Here is a 24,582-nt window from a genome sequence, read left to right as displayed (position 1 = left end):
TATTAATTTAAATTACATTCCAGGATTTGGGGTATATTCACACTACAAATGTAAATAGGGAAGAAACCTGGTCATTTTAAACGCATTACAAATATGATATAAACTTGAAGCAGTGACTTTCCTGGCTCTAGTGAGTAATATTTGTGAGGTTAGATCCAACTCTGTTTCTCAGTAATTTTAGACCTGTACAATCCAGATCATTTGGGGATCAGAGGTAGAGAGGGTGAGCAAATGTAAACTTCTGGGAGTCACAATTTTGGAGGACTTTTTCCTGAACCAAACACACTAATGTGAAAGCATGTCAGGACATTTGGTATGACATCGTAAACCTTGGCAAACCTCTACAGATGGACAGTGGAAAGCGTGCTGACCGGCTGCATCACAGGTGGTATGGGGGCACCAATACCCAAGGAATCCCCACCATCGAGAAAATCTACAGGGAACACTGCTGCCAGAGAGCAGCAGAAATCCTCAAGGATGAAAGCCACCCAGGACATGTTCTGTTCTCGCTGCTGCCATCAGGAAAGAGGTATAGGTGCCACAAGACTATTATCACCAGGTTCAAGAATAGTTGCTACCCATTCCACAATTAGACTCCTCAGCAACAAACTCAAGAGACTCATTTACAGACTCTTGATTTTGCATTTTATTGATTATTGAATATTTATTTTTTGTATTGCACTTTCTTCTTGTTTACATTAGAAAATATACTATATAAAAGTGAGTAATTTTTTGCACTACTGACAAGCAGAAATTCTGCCAGGCCCGCAGGAAAATGAATCTCAGGGTTGCATGTGATGACATGCACGTACTCTGAAAATAAATCTCAACTTTGAACCTTTAAATCAGTGGTTCTCAACCTTTTTCTTTCCACTCACGTACCACTTTAAGTAATTCCTATGCCATTGGTGCTCTGTGATTAGTAAAGGATTGCTTAAGGTGGGATGTGAGTGGGAAGGGAAGGTTGAAAATCACAGCTCGAGACCCAATTGTTACTGAAATATTTTGCTTGAGAAAAATAGACATTGACCCATTTCCTTTGGAGTTATGAAACCGGGCACATAACGACTCCATTAGGTACAATTAAAACAGTGGTTTTCAAACCTTTTATTTCCACTCATATGCCACCTTAAGTTACCCCTTACTAATCACAGAGATCCTATGGCATCGGGAAGACTTAAAGTAGCATGTGAGTGGAAAGAAAAAGGTTGAGAACCACTATTTTAAATGGAACAATGTTAGTTGAAAATACAAAACGAATTCTGACATTTGCTTTCTCATTACAATTGGATCATTTCATTTGTCTTGTAAGATCAATCTTCTGGAAGAATTTTCAGTAATGCCAAGGCAAATGAGACAAATAGGGTTGTAGATGTTGAGCAAAAACTGCTGGAGGAACTGAGTGGGTTAGACAGCCAACACAACTATTTACCTCCATGGATGCTGCCTGACCCACTAAGTTCCTCCAATACCAGGAAGATTTAAATGTTGACATACAGCATGGTAACAGGCTACTTCAAGACCATGCTGCCCAATTACACCGAGTTAACCAATGTTTTGAACAGTGTAAGAAATCTGAGTCCTTGGGGAAAACCCATGCAGACATGGAGAGAACATACAAACTCCTTACAGACAGCATGGGATTCAAACCCTGGACCTCATCGCTAATGCTGTAAAGGCGTTTTGCTCACCATGCCGCCCTTACATAAACTTCATCATATAAAATATCACATCCAGCCGCAAGGGTTATAAAGAGTAAGGCAGAGGATGAAACAATGGTCCAAACACTACAAATTCTCAGAAGATAATTCCAGAACTGATAGTTTTCAGAAGGAAAAGCCAGGAATGGCTGAAAAAATAAAGAAAATGGTGGCGGTGCCAGAGCTGCTGTAATAGCAGTGCTGCTTGCTGGTGTGGACCCGCGGAGACACAGCACTGCCCCATTGACCAGACCGAATGCTGTTGGTTCCATACAGGCTTTAAATGGGCTATTAAAGGAGCCGTCGGAGGTTTATTTTAAAATTCTGCAACCATTGGATCTGGGCCCAAGATGGCAGCCTCAAGGGGTTGCAGACTCCGAGGAAGGGAATGGTGCAGGGGGCACCAGAAAACAGGGAGACTATTTCCCCCCTCCCATCCCTTTTGAGAAGGTGAAGCAGGGGAGTGACCCATGGGACAGTGACCAACGTGGCAGAAGAGTGAGAGGCTCTGAGGCTGAAAAACACACAGGCAGTGAGCTGTTGCCAACTCAATGTGAAGAACCCAAGCAGGCATCTGCAGGCAAGGGACTCACACTAGACTGCAGACTGCTGGAAGCAGGCTCGAGGCTGGCAAAAAGGGTACCAGGTATCGGATTCGAGATGTGAGAGGGTGCTGAGGGCTTCCTTATTTGTCAGATGTTTGGATTTGGATTTGGAGCTCAAATTGCTGATGGTTTGGACTGTGTGGTTGCAGATACTGTGGGAGCACTAGAGGTGAATCCATGGACACTGACTCTGGGGGAACCGACTTTCTTTTGCCTCTCTTTTACTAACTGTAAGGGTGCCAGGCAATTTCTGCTGATGGCAAATCTTTGTCTGCCTTATGGTAGATGAAATGACATTTCATGTAATTTTTTTTCTGTTTCATTACATGTCAATAAAAGAATCTTAAATCTTGAAGAACAAAGACTAGGGATAATCAATGAGCAAGGACTACAGAAATGGATGTACATCCTACTTTACGAATACTCACTTTACACAAATTCACTTTGACAAAAAGATTTTCACTGTTCTGAAAAAGCAATTGTTGGGGTTGTCACAGAATGGCCAGCGGGACCGTCAGAGCACAGCTAGCAGGCTGTCACAGGGCGGCTAGAGAACCTGTCAAAACTCGCTGACTTTCTGATTCTGAGTAAAACCACTCTGTACATACGTTATTTCTACCTCATATAGGCTGTGTATTTATATCATTCCTGCTTTGACTTTATGGTAGTGTTATTTTAGATTTTATATGTTATTTGGTGGGGTTTTTTTGGGGTCTGAGAATGCTCAAAAAAATGTTATCATAGGAATCAATGGCAATTGCTTCTTCGCTTTACGCTATTTCGGCTTACGAAAGATTCCATAGGAATGCTCTAGTTTTGTACTGCAAACAAATCCAGAGTTATGGAGGCCAGGTTATATAAAATCTGAAGCAGACTGAAATTAGTTTGAAAATCAAAGCTTTATTCAACTTTTTTTCCAGTGTCAGCATTGATGAAAAAAATTGGTGCATATCTGGTTGATTGAAGTAGACAGCTGATTTTTGTATGATCTTGTGCTTCTGGAAGATTGGAAATTGAGAGACTGGCCAAGAAAGAGTTAACAAATGGATGTTAATCTAGCTTGCCTTGCCCATCTTCTCAAGGTCAAGTAGAAGTGGGAAATAACTAGCGCAGCAGCAATGAACACGTGCCAGTAATAAGTAATATATTGAGAAATTAAAGGAAGTAATGGATTGATTGACATTACAACAATTACGACCTTTTAAAGATATTTGGACAGGTATATGGATAGCAAAGGCTTTGAGTGATATGGGTGAAATCCAGGCAAATACTGTAGATAGCATGGACAATTTGGGCCAATGGGTCTGCTGCATAGCTTGCTTAAGCTAGAAATCTAAACCAATTTGTCACTCATTTTTAAAGGAGTTTACAAAATATCTATATTTCCCAGTATAACAAACAATCACCACACAAAATTTTCTCATGCCTGTGAAATGAGTCATAAGATAATATGTCAGCAAATTCTGTTAATGTAAAAAAAAAGTCGCTAAGCTTTGTTTCAAGAAACAGAATACATTCTCTATTTCATTAAAAGAAAAATTACTAATCTGATAAAAACTGTGAAAACATTAAACATATATCAAGATGATGCAATACTCTTAATTTGTATTCAAAAGCAATTTTGCTTTAACTTCACCAGTTTTCTACAAACAGATGCATCCATTAAAACATCAGGTTTGTCCACAAATATTGAGTCATTACTTTCTGCTTATTAATAACTGCTTCATGAAGGTTTTCAAGAGAATAACATTCAAACTCAAAGTTGCACAACAGTAATCACCAAATTGCCATTGGCAAGGACAAGAAAATAGAGTCTTAGTCCTATATTTCTGGCAGAAAATGACTGACATAGAATTAAGTAAAATATATTTAAAGCACCCATAAAAATACAATGACATTCAAATCTAATGTTTAAATCACTGTGCTTTCAGTGAAGTTTTATCCTGGCACCAGTTTACTACAAACAGCATATTTTTATCCACAAGGATAAAAAATAGTCATTACATGTACAAGAACATCCTATCACAGAGCATCTCGAAACAAAAAGCAAAAACCACACAAGTTTAATATCCAAATTTCAAACAAGAAGTACTAGAAATTCTCAGCCAGTCAGGCAATATCCGTGAAGATAGAAAAAGAAGCAGTTAACATCCAGGCTTCTCCTCTCCACGAGATACTGACTCATCTCTTGAACATTTCCAGTTACTTGTGTTTTTATTCAACCATCTGGAATACCACTGAGCAACAAGACGAGTACCTGACCAAAGTCTTTAAAAATAAAAATGGAAAAAGTCAGCAACTTAATCAGCAATGCTGAAACGGGTACCATCGAACACTACAGCACAGGCACAGGCCCTTTGACTCATCTAGTCTGAGCCAAACTTATTATTCTGCTTAGTCCCATGACCTGCACCCTCCAAGTACCTATTCAAATCTTTCATGTCAAAATTGAGCCTGCATTCAGCATTTTAGCTGGCAGCGTTCTCACAACTCTCTGCATGAACTTCCCCCAATGTTTCACCATTCAACCTTAAACCAAGACCTCTATTATTGTCTCACCTAACCTCAGTGGAAAAAAAACCTGCCAACATTTACTCTACCTATACACCTCATAATTTTGTATACCTCCATTAAATCCTCTTTCATTCTTCTGTACTCCAGAGAACGAAGTCCTAACCTGTTTAACCTTTCCCACTAACTCAGTGCCTTAAGTCCTGGCAAGATCCTTATTGTTGAGGATCATTCATGAATGCTTTAACCATATAATAACCATATAATAATTACAGCACGGAAACAGGCCAGTTCGGCCCTTCTAGTCCATGCCAAACACCTTCTCTCCCCTAGTCCCTTTGACCTGCACCCAGCCCGCAATCTTCCGCACCCCTCTCGTCCGTCTATGATCCAGAAATTTCTGGACTTGAAAGACAAACCACCACTGGGTGTGGCTGTGGAGTGGAAGGAGGCCCAAAACATGAGTCATTGTCTGGGAGGCAGTTTAGAACATTGGGCATTTTAAAAGGGAGGAACATTCCGAAGGCAGTCTTTATATTGTATTTCTAAATATTTGAAGGAAATTCAACAATTTTTAAAAAAAATTTCACAAGTATTTTGATAGTTCAACTCAGATTTTAATCTTGCAAGCATATTCTTTATTTAGCATTCAATACAACACTTCAAAGGTAAATTTCAAATTGTGCTTTTTCTTTATTGATTTTCTACTTCCTAATCACTTTTTATAGCTGGCTACACAGATAGCTTGAACACCTTGGCTTTGTACCAGGAATTTTCTTGAACTGACACCTGAAAGCAAGCAATATTATTAGAAAAGTAATAATCCTAAGACAGATGATGCTTTAACTTTATACGCAGCTTTCTTCAAGGTCAGCAGGGAGCGCCATTGCTTTATCTTTGCCTGCGTATGTCAGAGCCTTAAATTGAGAAAGAAAATTCAAGGCCATAAAGCCAAATAGCAACTAGGGTAATAATACCCCAAAGTGCAACAGGAAAGGACATTTAATTTCAATGTCCGTGTATCAGTGAGAAAAATGAATGAAATATTCTAAAGACTTCATCGTACGAAGAAATAAATGTGTTTGATCTATTGTTCATTACAGAGAATCAATTACATCATAACCAAGGTTGGTATATTCTAATATATTAACATGAAGTTAATAAATTTTGTCTAAATGTAATAAATTAGAAAAGGTAATGAGAAAAGCTAGTAAGTAATGAGATAAACATTGGTGCAAATAATTTATAGAGCCACACCTGCACATCTCTCACCCAACTCCAATATTAAATGAGAAATAATACAAGACTATTTTCTTTAACCAAAGGTCAGAAAATTATCCTAGACTTGGGTTTTCAATTTAACTGAGCAAATCAAATTGGCAAAAGCAGCTTGGCTGCTGAGATTGTAGAATGTTTCCAAGTGAAATTGTCCTTAAAGCAGAGTCAAACAAGACAATCTGCAGAAGTTGGTGTCGAGTCCGATATACAGAAGTGCAGGAGAAAATAAATAGCTTGCGCAGAATCCATAGGATGTAAAGAGATAACTGACATTTTGAGCCTGAGCCCTTCTCAGGAATCTTCACAATTTCTCCCAACTACAATAGGATCCCAACACCAGACACATCTTTCCCTCCTCTACTTTCCGTGGGGATCACTCCCTCCAGGACTCCCTCATCTCTTCCCACTAATCATCCCCTTGGTACCTACCTTTGTGACTGCAAGGAAGTGCTACACTTGCACTTGAAAGGACTGTTTAGGGCTCCAAATAGCGAAGGAGGAAGTGTAAGAGTCCTTCAAAATGAAGCAACACTTTACTTGTGAATCTGGTGGTCGTTTACTGCATCTGATACTCCCAATGCAGCCTACTCTACATAGGGAACACTGGACAAGACTGAAAGATCACTTTGTTCAGGACCTTCACTCTGTGTGTTGCAACAGTAAGGATCTCCCAGTGGCCAACCATTTCAATTCCACACACCATTGCCACACTGAAATGCCTGTCCATGCATCACCATGTACTGCTAAATCGAGGTCATCTGTCTCGGCATCTCCAATTTCTGTTTACCCATTCCCTGTCTCCTTCTTTCCCTATCCTTCTCCCAGTTTCCACCTCCTTCCCTTCCTTCTCCTTTCAGGAGCTACCCATCTTGGTCCTCTAACCCAATCACTTCTCTGCTTCTTTCTCTTTTACCCTCTCATCTATATCCTCCTCTTACCCATCAGCCTGTCCTCCTCCCCCACCTTTTTATTCAGGTGTCCATCTGTATTTCTTGATTCCCAATGAAGGGCTCAGGCCCAAAATGTTGATTATCTTTAACTTCAAATGGATGCTGAGTGACCTGCCAACTTTCTCCAACACTTTCGAGTACTTCACTTGGAAATTGGCTGGTTTACATATTGTTTGATGTGATGAGTAGAGTTAATTTACAATATGATAAGAAATTAAGGGAAATCTGATAATATTTTTTTTAAAAATAGACTTGGAAGAGCTGAAAACAAACTTATAACATAAAACTGAATAGAACAATAGAACATTACACAACAGAAATACGCCCCCTTTGATTCTTCTAGTATGTGCCCAACCATTTTTCTGCCTCACCCCACTAGCCTGCATCCAGTCCAGAGCCCTCCAAATCTCTTCCATCCATGTCCATCTTTCATCCATGTACCTGCCCAGATTCTTCTTAAATGTTAATATTGAGCCTGCATTCACCACTTCAGCTGGCAGCTTGTTCCACACTGCTACGAGTCACTCCACTCTCTGTGTAAAGATGTTCCCCCTAATCATTTCCCCTTTCATCCTTAACCCATATCCTCTGGTTTGTATTTAATTACATTATAGCACGTGTAACAGCAGGGCGCAAAGGTAAGATACCCATACATGATAAGTACAGTTGATACTGCCTTCTTACACTGGGCCTAGTTCTCCCACCTCTTCCGGCAGAAATGACGTCAAGGGCTTGCTGACTGCCGATCGGTCAGCGTTCCCGCCAGTGCTCGTCATTTCCCGCTGCACAGCCTGCAGCCTGTGGAAAAAGGCCATTTAACTGGCGTGGTCCTTGTGGGATCACCACGTTTGACTGCATCTTGTGTGCTGGGATGCCTATCGGGTAGTGGGCTGCCACACAACCACCCCACCCGCCCCCAGAACTGGCAATCCAGATGCTATCTCTAGTTTTGGGCGGCTTGCCTTTATGGCGCAGGGGTGGTGGAGTGATTGGTTGACTGGTGTCCAAATGTACTAGTTTGAGGCAGTCAATAGTAAACGACTCCTCCTTGCTGCCAATATCCAGCACGCATATGGTCCTATTGTGACTGATCACCCGGTAGGGTCCCTCGAACAGCCAGTGAAGCAGTGTCAGGTATGCTCCCCATCTTACAAAGACATACATACAGCTTTTCAGGTCCCTAGAGACGAACGTTTTGGGCTAGCCATGAGGTGAGGGCTGTGCCAGGGCCAGCGTGTCCAGTCGTTCCCTCAGTCTCTAAAGGAATGTTGCTGGTGGTCCATCCGTGTCCCTGGCAGTAGCCAGGAATTCCCCAGGGATATCTAGGGGTGCGCCATACAACATTTCCGCCGCCGAGCGTTGAAATCCTCCTTTGGTGCGGTATGGATCCCCAAGATCATCAGCCCAATTTGGTCTCTTGAGCCACACTAACATGGCTGCCTTTAGGTGTCTATGGAACCTCTCCACCAACCCGTTGGCTTAGGGATGGTATACAGTGGTGTGATGGAGCTGGGTTCCCAGTAAGCTGGCCAGGGCTACCCAGAGCCCTGAGGTGAATAGTGCATCCCTGTCAAATGTTAGGTGCTCGGAAACTCCAAAGTGTGCCACCCATGTGTTTATTAGGGCTCTAGTGCAGGCCTCTGTTGAGGTTTCCACCAGTGGGATTGCCTCTGGGTGGCCTTGTGAGGCGGTCTACCATTGTCAACAGGTACTGTGCCCCCCCCCCCATGACACCGGCAGGGGTTCCACAATGCTTATGTGCACATGATTGAACCTCCGTCATGCCAGCTCGAGTGGCTGGCGGGGCTGGGGGGTGGTGGGGAGGCGGGGGGCACTTTGATATGTGTTTGCATCTATGACGACTGGCAGTGTGTGCAGGTTTTGGCCCATTGACAGACCTGTTGCAGAGGCCATGCCAAATGAATCTGCTGGCCACCATCTTCACGATGGTCCAGATAACTGGGTGCACAAGGTTGTGCAGGGCCATAAGAATTCATAAAATAATATAATGAAAGAATTAATCAGGTTATTACAAAAGAAGGAAGTAAAATTTAAAATTACATCTCATCTTTTTAAAAATATCAGGAAGCACTCTCACCACTAACTTAGATTAAGTAACATTAATTGAAAGAGAAGCCATTTCTAATACAGTAACCACAATGATGTTGTTTCGAAAAGGCATTGGATAAAAGATCTTGTTGGAGCCGCAGATTGTCTGGAGTTGGTCTGAGGGCCATGTGATTTTGCAAGCAGAAAGAGTCAAACAGGCTTTTTCTCAGAAAGCGAAAGAAAGAAAAAGCGAGAGAGAGAGAGAGAGAGAGAGAGAGAAAGCAAGAGAAAGAAAGCGAGAGAGAGAGAAAGCGAGAGAGAGAGAAAGTGAGAGAGAGAGAGAAAACGAGAGAGAGAAAACGAGAGAGAGAAAACGAGAGAGAGAAAGCAAGAGAGAAAGTGAGAGAGAAAGCGAGAGAGAGAGAAAGCAAGAGAGAGAAAGTGAGAGAGAGAGAGAAAGCGAGAGAGAGAGAAAGCGAGAGAGAGAAAGTGAGAGAGAGAAAGTGAGAGAGAGAAAGCGAGAGAGAGAAAGCGAGAGAGAAAGCGAGAGAGAGAGAAAGCGAGAGAGAGAGAGAGAAAGCGAGAGAGAGAGAGAGCGAGAGAGAGAAAGCGAGAGAGAGAAAGCGAGAGAGAGAAAGCGAGAGAGAGAAAGCGAGTGAGAGAAAGCGAGAGAGAGAAAGCGAGAGAGAGAAAGCGAGAGAGAGAGAAAGCGAGAGAGAAAGTGAGAGAGAGAGAAAGCGAGAGAGAAAGCGAGAGAGAGAGAAAGCGAGAGAGAGAGAAAGCGAGAGAAAGCGAGAGAGCGAGAGAGAGAAAGCGAGAGAGAGAAAGCGAGAGAGAAAGCGAGAGAGAGAGAAAGCGAGAGAGAAAGCGAGAGAGAGAGAGAGAGAAAGCGAGAGAGAGAAAGCGAGAGTGAGAAAGTGAGAGAGAAAGCGAGAGAGAGAAAGCGAGGGAGAAAGAGAGGGAGAGAGAAAGCGAGGGAGAGAGAAAGCGAGGGAGAGAGAAAGCGAGGGAGAGAGAAAGCGAGGGAGAGAGAAAGTGAGGGAGAGAGAAAGCGAGAGAGAGAAAGACAGACAGACTGACAAAGAGAGACAGAGAAAGAGACGGACAGACAGAGAGCACTTCTAGAGTTTTACAGCCAGCAGAACCAGCTAGTACTGGAACAGGACAAGCTGGCAAGCTTGTGGAAAGCCCCATTTGGAAGACGGGTTTGTAAGTGCTTTGTTCAGCCTGGTCAAAGCCCTTATGGTTCATGCAAGAGGAGAGGACTGGCTGGCTAATGTTTCACTTGGAATAGGAGAAACAAAAACGAACTCTGTGGTGACCTGAAAGAAAGGTTATCATCTGGAGAAACCTGAAGGGGCAAGTTTCATCAGCAAGACACTGGAGTGGCTGATTAAAAAATAGTCAGTTGTGGATGTCCTGGAACAACAAATCTCTCTCTGAAAAAATGACAAGCTTCCTGAACGGTAACCATTTACCTTTCAAGCACCAAAGCCTGGTGAATTTTACACATGTTAAATTCTGTGTACAGTATAAGTATTGCCTACAACCAGTGAACTTGGAGGAATGAGAAGTGAGATTGGACTGTGAACGAAAGAACTTTTCTGAACTTACACACACACATTACATACACATTCGCTTAGAATTAGAAGGAGGTTAAGTTAGGTTAGTTAAGTTAAAGTCTGACTTGGTTTTCATGTTTAAAGATAATTAAGAGCAACTTTTGTTTAAGTAATCATTTGTCTTGGTGAATATCTATTGCTGCTGGGTTTGGGGGTCCTCTGGGCTCATAACAACTTCAAAATAGCTAGAAAAGTAAAATTAGGGAAAGAAGTCACCAATTAAAACATTCAAAAGTTATCAATATATACATGAAATTGATTTTGCCAAATAATCAAGGTGATGCCCAATTTACCTGGCGTTTACAAATTTCATTTTTATTGAACAATAGAAATTCAAATATTATGCGTCAGAGTGAAGATTTTTTAAACTAACAAAAAATATCCATTTTGCTGAAAACTATAACAAATTAAGCAAATAATCAAACACAAAACAAAGATAAAAATAATACCACTGAACATAGTGGCATCAGGATCAATTTTATCCTTTAAGGAAAAATTGGATAGGTATATGGATGGGAAGTGAATAGAGGCTATGGGCAGGGTGCAGGAAGGTGGGACTTGAGATGAGTACTTAGTTTGGTGCGGACTAGAAGGGCCAAAATGGCCTGCTATAATTGTTTTATGGTTATAAGTTAACTGGAGTGCAGCTGGATAACAACACAATAAGAAAAGATGTGAAGCAATTGAAAGTTTTAAAGGAAGTGAAATTCTGAGAGCACCAACAGAAAAAAAAAGCTGCCTTCATCTTGCAATCATCATGTTATTCCTTTCCATTTAGCTCAAAGTAATTGGAATCAATGTGAATGAGGTTGGATAGGAAAATGGCAGTGAACAGTTACAAATGTGCCATTGAAACATCATAAAGATCATGACTAGCATGTCCTGGGGTGTAAAAAGTCAGTCAATGCTTTAGGACTGAACAATTTAACAAGGCTAAGATAGTACAGGTGAAATTACCTATCAGTTAATGTTTCAAATAGGACTATTTCTCAAACTACGCCAATCAGAAAGTGTGCAAAAATTGAGACAGTAGCAGACAAGTACAAATGTATTCAAAATTTAATGGGATAAATTTAAAACACAACGCTGGAGGAACTCAGCTGGTCAACCAGTTACATAATGTAGCAAAGATAAAGATACATAACCAACGTTTCTGGCTTGAGCCCATCATCAAGGTGAAGTGCTCAAGCCCTACCTTGATGAAGGGCTCAAGACTGAAACTGTGTAAAATACCGGTGAAACTGTATTTGGAATATTGTGCAGTTTTGTTCATCCAGCTGAAGGAAAAAAATATCTTTAGCTGGAAGGGGTGCAGAAAAGTTTGAGAATATAGGGCTTGAGTTTTAAGGAGATCCCTGGAGCATAGGAGGGACTTGTCCAATGAGCATAGATAAAGCCAATAGTCATAGCCTTACTCACACAGTAGGGAAATCTAAAATCAGAGAGCACAGATTTAAGATAACAGGGGCAAAATTTTAAAGGTACCTGTGGCAAACCTTCTTTACACAAAAGGTAGTGGCCATATGGAATGAGCTGTGAGAAGAAGTGGTAGGTAAAAGTATGGACATACAATAATCAGAAGATATTTAGACAGGTATATAGCTAAAGAGATTTGGAGGGATATGGGGTGAATGAAGGCAAATGGGGCCAGCTTGGTTGGAATGCTCTATGAAGGTGACAAAACACATTTGTTTCATTCTTCAGCCACTTTATTATTCCCCATTATAAATATTCCAGTATTTCAGAGTGAGCTCACAGTTTGGCGGGCAGCAACCTCCTTTGAAGAAGACTGCAGAGCCCACTTCACTAACAAAAGGCAAAGGAGGAAAAACCCAACACCCAACCCCAACCAACCAATTTTCCCTGCAGCCGCTGCAACCGTGTCTGCCTGTCCCGCATCGGACTTGTCAGCCACAAACGAGCCTGCAGCTGACGTGGACTTTTACCCCTCCATAAATCTTCGTCCGCGAAGCCAAGTCAAAGAGATTTCAGAGTCTATGTCCTCTCGTCTTTTTTTTTTAATCCTATACTTTTATTTGCATTATGTTTTTTCTTCTTGCTGGTTTATTCTCATCTATTTAACTTTTATCAATTTCTTGTTATTCCTTTAATAAATTCTAATCACTCCCATTTTACTTCTGCAATTACGTGAGCTTTTTCCACAGATTTAATGTCATTTTAATTTTTCTTATAATCCTTGCTTGATCAACTTTTCCTGTTGCATTTTTGTGCCTTAAGGAAAAACATATTTGTAACAAATTATTGATTATTGCCGTCAAAGCTTGAAATTGCCTGTCCAATACAATTGCCTCAGAATGACAGCACAGTGATTAGAAAGGAACTTGGATTAGCTGATGGAGGCACAGAATTAGGATAAATTTCAGTATAGCCACAAAAAAGGAGGAAAGTGAAGTCACCAAGTCATTTATAGGCCTTTGACGAGCAGTTGGCATGGAAGTCAGGGTACCAATGAGCAAATTAGTGGTGCATAAAACAGAAATAATACTGTAATTGTGGAGTCTTTAATCTACACGGAGAGTGAACAAATCAAACTGGCTCACAGAACATACGGAATCAATTCTTGGAATGGATATATAGATCAAAATATTGAGGAACTAATGATGCAGTAGACTTTTAGTTCTGGGCAATGAGAATCGTGAATAATCTTATTCAAATTTAATAATAAAATTGTTAAGCAACTTCTCAAATTTTCTTGCAAATTGGCCCCTATGAAAGAGTGATCATAAAATGACATTTTCATTAAAGTTCAAAAATTATGTACATGTAATTTAATCTTTCTGAATCAACCACATGATGCCTGTTACTGTAATCTAACTCAAATGGTTATTCAACAGAAGGGAGAGAAAACTTGATGCTTTACCATCTCCACTCTGAAATCAAGATTATCTAAATGCTTGACATCAATTTAAAACATACTTGCAAAAAGTCCTTTCTTCAAAAGTGTACAAGTCGTTTTTCACCTCTTCTCTTGCATGTACGAGAAGACAAGCCTCATGTGTTTAAAGACCAAAACTTCAAACCCAATATTCAATATACGATTTACCAAAGTGAACATGCATTTCAGCGATGTGTTCCATTTACAATGGGCACTTCAACACAACGAAGAATGCTTCTCCATGAAATCCCATCCCACACAAATCAGTCTCTCCTCCCCCTTTTCGGGAGAGCACAAGATACAAATTTGAAAATATGCACCTCTAGATTTAAGGACTGTATATGACAATAAATGAAATGCTCCAAATCCTTTCATAGAGTAAATAACCCATTGTCAACATCGTCCCTGACAAGGCTCAACCAACTCCAATGGACAAGCCACATCACCTGCATGCCCAAACTAGATTGTTAAGTCAACTACTCAACTTCAAGCTACAATAGTTCAAGGATGATGAAAATTCAAGGATGATGTAACTTTCCATAAAAATCTAGCATCCTCAAAGCCCCGTGGGATCCCTAACATGTAACCAGTCAAAATAGAGATGGATCTTTCATGTAGACACAAAGCATTTTCAGACTCTACAAAAGGATCATCCATACACAAACATGTACAAACAGCAGCAGCTCATCATCTATTAGATTTAACAACCAAAGTGCCTGTTTAGGTAAGGGTAAAGCATTAAATTTCCTCTCCCTTCTACCTTACCTGCAGAAAAATCTACACATAAAAACTCTTCGGCCAACAATGAATTAACAGACTAGAGTAGTAGTCATTGACAATTCTGGGTAACTGGTTAAAAAAAAATTTTTGAAATCTAAGTCACCAATATCACTAAAACATTGAAATTAAAAAATATAATTTGAAAGATCTTACTCTTTAAATAGAGCCATAATCTTTTGAGATTACAGTTTCACATATGAAACACCAACACTAAACAGGACTCAAATGGTCTCTGACAAAGGCACAAGAGCACTACCAATAAAATTGCTTAATTTAAGAGAAAAGGGCATTGATGAACTTCAAAAATTTATCTGCAACATATTTTTACATTCACACATTGTACAGAAATCCATCATGGCAGAAATACTTACAAGTCACGCAGCATCTGGAGTGTGACGGGTTATATTATATTTTATATTATATATAAATGTTTTTAAAAGAGATAGATTGTGTGTAGTTCATTTCACAAAAACGGTGGTAACATTTCACAAAAGACATCTCATTTAAAATGCAAGGGCTTTGATGAAAGAGAGACCATGTCCATAGTGACTTTACAGAACTTTGAAGAGTGCCTGTGGAGACTTTACAAGTAGGTGTTAATTGGACTGTTGCTGTGGAGTAAATGGACTATTATTTTGAAAGTAACATGGCCAGGCAGAAATTGATTCCAATGCTGGAAATCTGGCTACTTACAGTTTGCTGTTCTAAGAGCAGTCATGTGTTTTTGCAGAGAGGAAAAAACCAAACTGGCTTTCTCTAAGAGAGAGGGGGAGGAGAAGGGGGAGGGGGTACTGACTTCGGCAGTGGCTTTTGGAAGCTTGTGAAAAACCCCATTTTAAAGATGGGTGGTGAGTTCTGAGTTCAGCCTGTTGAAAAACCCTTGTAGTCCTTACAAAAGGAAAAGGCTGGCTAGAGTGTTTCACCTGAAATAAGGAAACAAAAAGTACTCTGTGGAAGAAAAGGTTATAATTTGGAAAACCCATGACAGGGCAAGTTTCTTCGGCAAGACCCTGAAGTGGCTGATCGGAGGAAATCAGTTGGTGTATGTCTGGTGAGAATTCATAAATGTTAAAATCTGTGCTCAGTATAAGAATTGCCTGATACCAATGAACTTGAAGGAGTGAGAAGTGAGATTGGACTGTGAATCAAAGAACTTTCCTGAACATATAAGCAATACATACAGGTGCACTTAGAATAAGAAGGTGGTTGTTGGGGTTAATAGTAATGTTAAAGTTTGATCCTGTTTTATGTTTAAAGAAAATTAAAAGCAACTTTTGTTTAAGTAACCATTTGTCTTGGAGGATTTCTTTTGCTGCTAGGTTTTGGGGTCCTCTGAACTCGTGTAACAGGAGAAAGAAAAGGTTTCAAGGAACAATCCTTAGATTCAGATTCTTCACTTCAGCTGCCAAATCTTCTAAACCATATCTTTTCTGTAACCACTGTTGTTGTGCACACAGTCTGGTTGCACTTTAGCAAGCACAGCTGATAGGCTTGAAGCATGTGAAGCTGTACTTGCTCTAGATGCCTTTGAAGACTTTGAAGATCTTCCTGCGCTCATAACCTTGGAAATACTATCGTCAGAATTCACATCTGAACTTTCAGATACTGCTGATTGAGTCTCTATTTTTTGTGTGGTTTTGCTTGGTATAGCACCAATGGGACTTTGCAATGTACATTTATCCAGTTCCTCTAATCTTTGTCAACTAATGAGGCCTGCAGTGCCTTGATGGTGTCCTCTTCTGGCTTGATAGTTGAAGCTGCTACTTCTATGGTGGCTGGCTCCAACCTCTTGCCAAGTGTTGTCAGTCGCCATGCTGACTCAACTCACAACCAGTCAGCTCTTTGAGAGGAGCTGTTTGCTTGAGGTCTTTAGCCTGATGAGACTTATTGTTATCCATTTTGGGTTCTTCACACTGCAACCTGGCTTCTTCTGGTTCCTGGGAACTGTAAACAAATTTCTACCTTGTGTGGTCCCTTTAAAATAATTTCTCTGAATTGTCTTTGTGTGGTTCTGCACACAAGCTTTGTAATCTTATGTTTATAACTTTTAAGAACACATTCTTCTGGGCTTCCTGTCAGATTCTGCTGTATCTTAGCTTTCTAAGGTCACAGGTGTCTTCCAAAACTTTAGCTCAATTTTAAACTGACACTTTCCAGGTTCTAATATATTCTAATTTCAAAATATGTCATCTTCAAGGAAACATGGGAATGATATTCTGAATTATTATCTTATTAATCCAATAAATCAAACTTTGTAGATGTAGCTTTAATTCATTGATAAAACAGATAAACATTTTGCATAACTTTGAATTAAGATTTTCATAATGATGAATAAGCAAATCATATACTGTATTTAAAGAGATAACGATATTCAACTTTAAAAAAATAAGATGAATTCAAATAAAATTATATTGAGCTCATGTTCTCTTCATAGTTCATTAAAGAATGAGATGCAAGCTCTTAGTCTGTGTGGATATTATGACATTATGTCATAGTCACTATGGTAACATTACAAACAATAAAGAGACAAGCACAAAATTAACTAAGAATCAAAAGCACAAGGTTTTAACCTTTACAATCACATTAGAAGCTGAAGATAATCAACAGATAATGCAGTATCTGTGGAGTGAGAGAGAAAACTGGAAGTTATATCACCAGAGATGGTGGGGTGCAAAGAGAACTAAGGATAGACCATGATGAAGTGAAGATGAGAAGTCGAATGACATGGTTTTGTCAGCAGAAAGAACAGAAATGAATTGTCAATAAGAAATTGTATGTATGGAGCAGATCTAAAAAGGGTGGGGTGAGCAAATTCTGAAAATGCAAATGTGGAAATGGCTTTTATTTGAGATTGTTGCCCTGGCATCAGTAATCTAATAAATTGGAAGATTAGGTACATCATATACAATCCTGAGATTATTTTTTTCTATGGCCAAGGCAGAATTTCTACTTATTGGTAGTGGAAAAAACTACTCAAGGAAAGATACGTATACAAAGAGAGAAATGTAACAATGAAGGAGTGCATTGTTTATTATTGAATATTTATTTTCTGTGTAATATTCAGAAAATATTAAATGAATCCCTGATTGAGTCTGTTGTTTAGGAATCTGATGGTGGAGAGGTGGCAACTGTTCCTGAACCTGGTGGTATGAGTCTTGAGGCACCTATTCCTCTTTCATGATGGCAGCAGTGCGAACTGTGTGCTGGGTGGTGTGGATCATTGATGATTGCTGCGACTCTCTGACAACAGCTTTCCATCTAGATTTCCTCGGTGGGGGCAGTTTTGCCTGCAATGTACTGGGCTCTGTCCACTACCTTCTGCAGGATTTTCTGCACAGAATTATTGGAGCCCCCATAACAGGCTGTGATGCAACCAGTCAACACATTCTACGCTACACATCTGTTAAAGTCTGTCACAGTTTTTGACATCAAATCAAACCTCTGCAAACTCCTGAGAAAGTAGAGGGGGGTGACATGCTTTCTTCATGATGACATTCATGTGTTGGGTCCAGGAAAGGTCCCCTGAAATGGCAAGTTCCAGGAATTTAAATTTACTCACCCTCTCCACCTTTGATCCCCTAATGATCAATGGATCGTACACCTCTGGTTTTCCCCTCCTGACGTCCACAATCTGCTCTTGGTTTTTGTGGCATTGAGGGCAAGTTTGTTAGCATACCATTCAATTCATCGCCCCTTTTATACAAACTTCTACTGTGGGTTCGTCAGCAAATTTGTAGATGATTTCATTGTACCAAGCCACAGAGTCATAGGAGTAAAGTCGGGGGCCTAAGAACACAACTCTGAAGTGGTCCAGTGCTGATGGAGATTGTGGAGATGTTTTTAAGAGTAAACTGTATAGAAATTATTGTTTCTAACATATATATGTGGGGGGGGGGAAGGGGGTGTATTACATATATATTTTGTGACTAAAGGAGGTGGTTTGACAATGTATACCAACTAAAATGAAACTCGAATTTTCCGTATCTATTATAGCATGAAAAATAAATAGAACAAAAGCAAACATGTTGTCTTTATCTATTAATGTTGCCAAGTTTATTACTGATGCAGTGTTATTCTAAGCGCATCTGGTCAAAGGAATTTCCAGAACAACCATTAAAATTGGCTGCAGCCGCTATTTATTAACTTGGAAAACTACCGTATCACATTTAAAGCTATTATTTTGGAAACATTTGTGTTAGTTGGAAATGTCCGTACTTATAGGATGTCGCTTGTGCTGGATATACATATGAAATATGAACATGTTAATTCACAATCAATTTTGTTTCAGTGTTTTAATTATAATTATCTAAATAGTAGCATTAAGTTCTGATTTTATTTCTTTGAAAAATATGTACAGCAAATTTAAAAGAAATGTTTTGTTAAATCTGATTTTAATTATGATATACCAACTGTCTTTGCTAGTTCCTGACATAATGAGTTAAGTAGAAAGTGGCGTCTAGGGCACTATAGAACACAAGTCTTTGACAGAAAACATTTTTTTTGTGTTTGAATTGTTATCCAAGATTCCTTTTATAAATGTGCAAATTTTGTCTGTCCCTGGGTTACAAACACATGACTTCTGAATACTCCTATATTGGAATAAGCTCCCATTGTGGTGGCGCACTCTCTCATGGCGAACCGACCCATGTGTAACGCCACGTGGCGGGGCAGCCATGGGAAGATGGCGGTCAGGGTTTTCTCCCTGCCTCAACGCTCCTGCCCAGCGCGCACCTGTGGCAGTAATTATGATTTTCATGCACGAGGTGACTGAGCTCATGCTGCCTTTAAAAGGGTGCGTGAATTTGAAGAAAAAGTCATTAATGACTTTCAGTGTGGTGGCTGAGTCTTTCTTGGCTGTGTCCAGCACTACATTGGTGACCTTGTTGACCCCAGATGCCTCTCTGGTCTCAAGAATATGGATCAGGTAGAGATTAACGCCACTGCCATCAAACTGCCCCCCTTCTGAACCCATTGCCTGCGTACGTAGCTCGGGCAGGTGGAGACGTAGTTTCAACTGAGGAACATTTCAGCAGACGCCACGACGTTCTACCACATCGTGAGCATGCTGGACGAAGAAATAGCAGCCAGGGTGGATGATCTAATACACAACCCACTGGGCGAGGGTAAATATTCTGCCCTCAAGAACCTGCTCCTTGGCACTTTCAGGCTCTTCCCCAGCAGCGTGCCTCCAGGCTCCTACACCTTGATGGGCTTGGGGTCCACATGCCATCGGCCCTAATGAACGAGATGTTGGCGCTGGTGGAGGATCATAAATCTTGTTTCCTATTCCGTCAGATAGGAAACAGATGCCCCGGCCCATCTAACTACTCCTGGCGGATGAGGACTTCACGGATCCACGCCAAGTCGCAGGCCAAGCGGACTCTTGGCACACCAAGAGGGAAAATGAAGCAGCCCTCAGTCAGGTTGCGTGACCAAGAGCCAGCCAGTTGTAACACTCCCCCAAGCACAACCGGAGGAGCACCATTCTACCTGGTGCTTTTACCATCAGCGCTGGGGAGCGCAAGCTCGTAAGTGCCGACAACCACATGACCATCAGGGGAAACAACCCAGCCAGCCACCGTTGATCGCTGTGACGGCTGGCCACATGGACAGCCTCCTTCAAGTCCGACAAGTCCACCCGCTGACGTTTCCTGGTGGACACAGGAGCAGAGCTGAGAGTCCTGCCCCCCATCGCCCTCAAGACAAGCACCTGATCTTGTGGTCCCACCCTACATGCAGCCAACGGTTCCGCCATCAAGACCTTCGGTATCCGCAGGGCACAGGTCCAGATCGGGAAAGAGAAATATCGCTGGAAGTTCGTGTTCACCTCAGTGGGTACTACGTTGTTAGGGGCCAACTTCCTGAGGGTACACGGACCGTTGGTCGACATGAAGAGCAAGAGGCTGGTCAACGCTCGCACCTTCCATTCGGTGCGCCTAGACGCCACAAACGCCTGCAGGCCTGAGATCGCTGCCATTCCCATTTCCAGGGATGAGTATTCGAAAATACTCCACGAGTTCACCGCCATCCTTCAACCATGATTCAGCGCCACCTTACCCCAGCACGGAGTATACCACCATATCTCCACGCAGGGCCCCCCGCTACACGCCAAGCCCAGACAACTTCTGCCCGAGAAGGTACAGCTGGCAAAGGAGGAATTTTTCTGACTGCAGGAGTTGGGGATCATCCATCGCTCGGAAAGTGCCTGGGCATCCCCTCTCCACATGGTCCCCAAATCCTTCAGGGGCTGGAGACCCTGCGGCGATTACCGGCGTTTGAACGATGAAACCACACCAGACAGGTACCTGGTTCCACACATTCAGGACTTTTCAGCCAATCTCCACGGCGCGCAAGTCTTCTCCAAGGTCGATCTGGTGCAGGGGTTTCATCAGATCTTGATCCACCCCGAGGACATCGGCAAGAGAGCGATCATCACCCCCTTTGGCGTCTTTGAATTCCTGAATATGCCTTTCGGCCTCAAGAATGCTGCCCAGACTTTTCAGTGCCTCATGGACGCAGTGTGTAGGGGACTTGGACTTTGTGTTTATCTACCTGGATGATATCATTATCGCCAGTCGCAACCGCAAAGAGCACAAGGCCCACCTCCGCACCCTGTTTGTCCGACTGGCAGAGTTTGGCCTCATGGTCAACTTGGCCAAGTGCCAGTTTGGCATGCAGACGCTGCAGTTCCTGGGGCACACCATCTCGGCAGCAAGTGCTGCCCCGGCGCCAGTGAAGGTCGCGGCCGTCCAGTGGTTCCCCAAGCCAACCACCCTCAAGGACCTGCAGGATGGTGAATTTTTATCCTTGGTTCATCCCCAGCGCTGCCAGCACCATGCGACCGCTGTTCACGTTGATCATCGCTAAGGAGAAAGTCCTGACCACACACACACACACACACACACACACACACACACACACACACAAACACACACACACACACACACACAAACACACACACACACACACACACACACACACACACACACACACACTTGCACATAGAAGGGTTAAGTTTAGAGTTAAGTAAGAAGTTTTCTGTTATTAATAGTAAAAACTATTGTTTTACCAAAACCATTGTCCCGGTTATTACCATTACTGCTGACTTAGTTTGTAACACTCTTCTGCACAGCTTCCAGGTAAGAAAAGAGGAACTGCACTGTTGTGAGCTATTTGTGGAATGTAATCCAGAAATCTATTCATGGTGAATGTAAAGTCTGACATTTGTGTCTAAATTGAAAAAAAAATTACAAATAAAAATAGCAAAAGGGCAGTTGCACTCAGTCAATCAGAAATAATGCGAAGCTGAAGGAACTTAGTGGGTCACACAGCATCAATGAGCTGAAATGGTCAGCCAATATTTCTGGTCAGGGCCCTTTATTGATACATGATATCAAACATCAGACTTTGTGAAGAGTCCCAACCTGAAGCATTGAATGACCATTCAACCTTGGATACTGATTCTCATTGTTTGCTCAAGATGCCAACATCTGTACTTCTTGTGTTTCTCTCGACCAGAAACATCAACTCTGCTTATCTTCATGCGAATGCTGTCTGACCATAGAAAACTAGCACAGAAAACATTGATCAGCTGAGTGTTCCCAATTTTTTTTTAATTTTCAGGTTTCCAGCATCTGAAGTTTTTTTGATTTTCAAAATATAATTTGTATGTGTTTTAAAAACATTCAGCTGTCATAAATTTTAATAGATTACTGAACATATGCAGGTCAAATTTCATAAGCCTTTGCAAAAAACATAAGAGTATCACTTCCTTTCAGAATAAAAGTTCACATTAATTTCAGTTTGGCTCCGAAAATCATGTTCTAGTTGTGTAAATTTGGACTGTATACAGAAGTGATCTAAGAATATGATATAGTCCAAGTTTTTTTTATTATTTAAATGAAAACATGTTTAACTTGATCTTGAAGCAAATAATTGCAAGCATTAGAAATAGGAAAGACAAGATAGAAATGCTCAGTAGATCAACTAGCATCTATGGAAAGAAACAGAGCCAATTTTTCAGGTCAATAATCCTCTATTAGAACTTCTTCATTTTGATAAAGGCAGAAGCTGAAATGAAGATTCAGCCAGAAGAACAAAATAGAATGGCATGGCCATGCTGTGTGGCTGAGCAGACGCATTTCTCTGCGCTCTCTGAGGAAATACTATAAAAGACAACCAAAAAGTGATTTTAACAAAAAGATTATCAACTACGTAAGTGTGGATATATCTTTTAAAGATTAATATTGAAGAATGACTGGACGATCGCATGGGAAGAAGCCAAAATCTATGATGGAAAAAGCTCAAGCCTCGCCAGTCGCCTTGATGGAAAATGCGGGTGGGGATGCCTCCTCCTCTCAACGAACACCAGACTTTGAAACTCAGCTGCAAGAGATCGGAGGTCTGGGTCAATGTTTTACAAGTATGGAGAATGCCATTAAAGAGATTACCACTAAAGTAAGAGATGTGGGTTAAGCTATTAATGATTCAAATGAAAGAGTAGATAGAGACAAGTAAGATCTTGGCAAACACAATAAACAAATAAAAGAACTAAAGAAACAAGTTGAATAATGGGCAACAGATAAGTTGCTTCTTTTGAACAAATTGGATCAATGTGCGAATTGTTGGCCTGAGAGAAGGTGCAGAAGTCAAAGATGCCGTGAAATTCTTCGAGACTTGGATCCCTCAAGTTTTTCGTACCGATGAACTCAGCGACCGAGTGCTCAATTGATGTGCTCATCAAACATTGGGACCAAGGAAAATGGGTGAAGCCCACCCTCGACCCCGTTCTGGTAAGATTGCTGAGCTTCAAGGATAGAGAGACAATCCTAAAAGTTGCTTATTAAAATACTTGAAACTCAAGAAGATGACAATTTGATGTGGTCAAGAGGCAACTCTGAGAAAGGAACTTTAATATACAATGCTGTACCCAGCAACATTGAGAGTGGATATTTCAATAGAAGATATTTTAAATCGAAAGAAGTGGAAGAGTTTATTCAACAATTATGAAGAGGAACAGTGAAGCCGACAGTGCAAGACTGGTGCAAGACTGGTGCAAATCAGATATTTAAGAACAGAGTAAAGTTTTTTTATTGTGTGGTGGTCATCTTAATTTTGATAGCGAAATGTCAATGTTTTATCCTATCTCATGTCGAGGAGCTCGGAGAATGGAAAGAAGGTTAGGTTGCTACAGCACGGTATAATTCTGGCTTAAGGGGAGGTAATGGCATCAATGGGGGAGATAGTTTTCAAGACGGTGCTTTAGGATGGGGTTCTTCTTCTTCCTCCCTGAAGGCTTTCAAGGGTTTTTTTTTTGTGGGCCTGTCTACGTCACCACTGGAGCGGAGGTTGTATGATTTTTAGGGTGAGGTCACAGATCACAAAAGTTTACATACTTGTATATTTGCACAGAATTTTTAATATGCTGTTATGGATAAGTCATTGAAATTTATGTTTTAATGTCAACGGTTTGAACAAAATGGTCAAAAGGAAAAGAATACTCTCATAATTTAAAAAGTTAAAAGCTGATATAGTATTTCTCCAAGAAACACATCTTACTAAAGTGGAACATGACAAATTGAGGCAATTCTGGGGGTGGGGGGGAAGGACTTCTCTTCCTCATTCAATTCGAAAGCAGCGGGCGTGGCAATTTTGATTAATAAGAGCGTCCTGATCGCTGTAGAAAAATGTCTCCATCACAAAGCAAGTAGATAGATAATGATAAATGGCAAACTTTACTCATTGGAAAATTGGAAAAACGATGGGATTAAATATTTAGGAATCATGCTTGATAACAATTTGAACAATCTGTATAAATTGAATTACTCTCCCTTATTGGCAAAAATAGAAAAAGATTTGTAGAGTGGAAGGACCTACCACTGACCTTAATAGGAAGGGTTAACTGCATTAAAATGAAGATAATGCCAAAGATCCAATGTTTGTTCCAATCAATACCATTATATATATCAAACAAGTTTTTTAAAATAATAAATGGTATGGTTAGCCAATTTTTATTGAGCAATAAAGTGCCAAGGAAAGCACTGGACAAATTGACATGGGAATACAAATCAGGGGGTTTGAGACTTCTGAATTTTAAGAAATACTATCTGGTTTCACAACGGAGGTTTTTGCCATTTTTATTTAAATCAGAATCACCTAATTGGGGACATATGGTGCTACACGGGTTCTGTA

At 40.9% G+C, this 24,582-nt stretch overlaps 1 protein-coding gene and 1 long non-coding RNA gene across 7 annotated transcripts in view; one reads left to right on the top strand and one right to left on the bottom strand.

Annotated features, from left to right (window-relative positions):
* ptpra (protein tyrosine phosphatase receptor type A) overlaps positions 1–24,582 on the bottom strand; it is a 351,147-nt gene that overhangs the window by 218,524 nt on the left and 108,041 nt on the right. The gene's annotated exons all lie outside the window — the stretch shown is intronic.
* LOC138757012 (uncharacterized) overlaps positions 5,394–24,582 on the top strand; it is a 35,104-nt gene continuing 15,915 nt past the window's right edge. Inside the window, exons 1-2 of the long non-coding RNA XR_011353277.1 lie at positions 5,394–5,484; positions 5,675–5,943. This is a non-coding gene — a long non-coding RNA (uncharacterized lncRNA). The remainder of the gene's footprint in view (positions 5,485–5,674; positions 5,944–24,582) is intronic.

Source organism: Narcine bancroftii, chromosome 3, assembly GCF_036971445.1.
Source record: "Narcine bancroftii isolate sNarBan1 chromosome 3, sNarBan1.hap1, whole genome shotgun sequence".
Classification (NCBI taxonomy): Eukaryota; Metazoa; Chordata; class Chondrichthyes; order Torpediniformes; family Narcinidae; genus Narcine; species Narcine bancroftii.
Note: the sequence above shows the minus strand (reverse complement) of the source record. Positions and strands in the feature narration are given on the sequence as shown.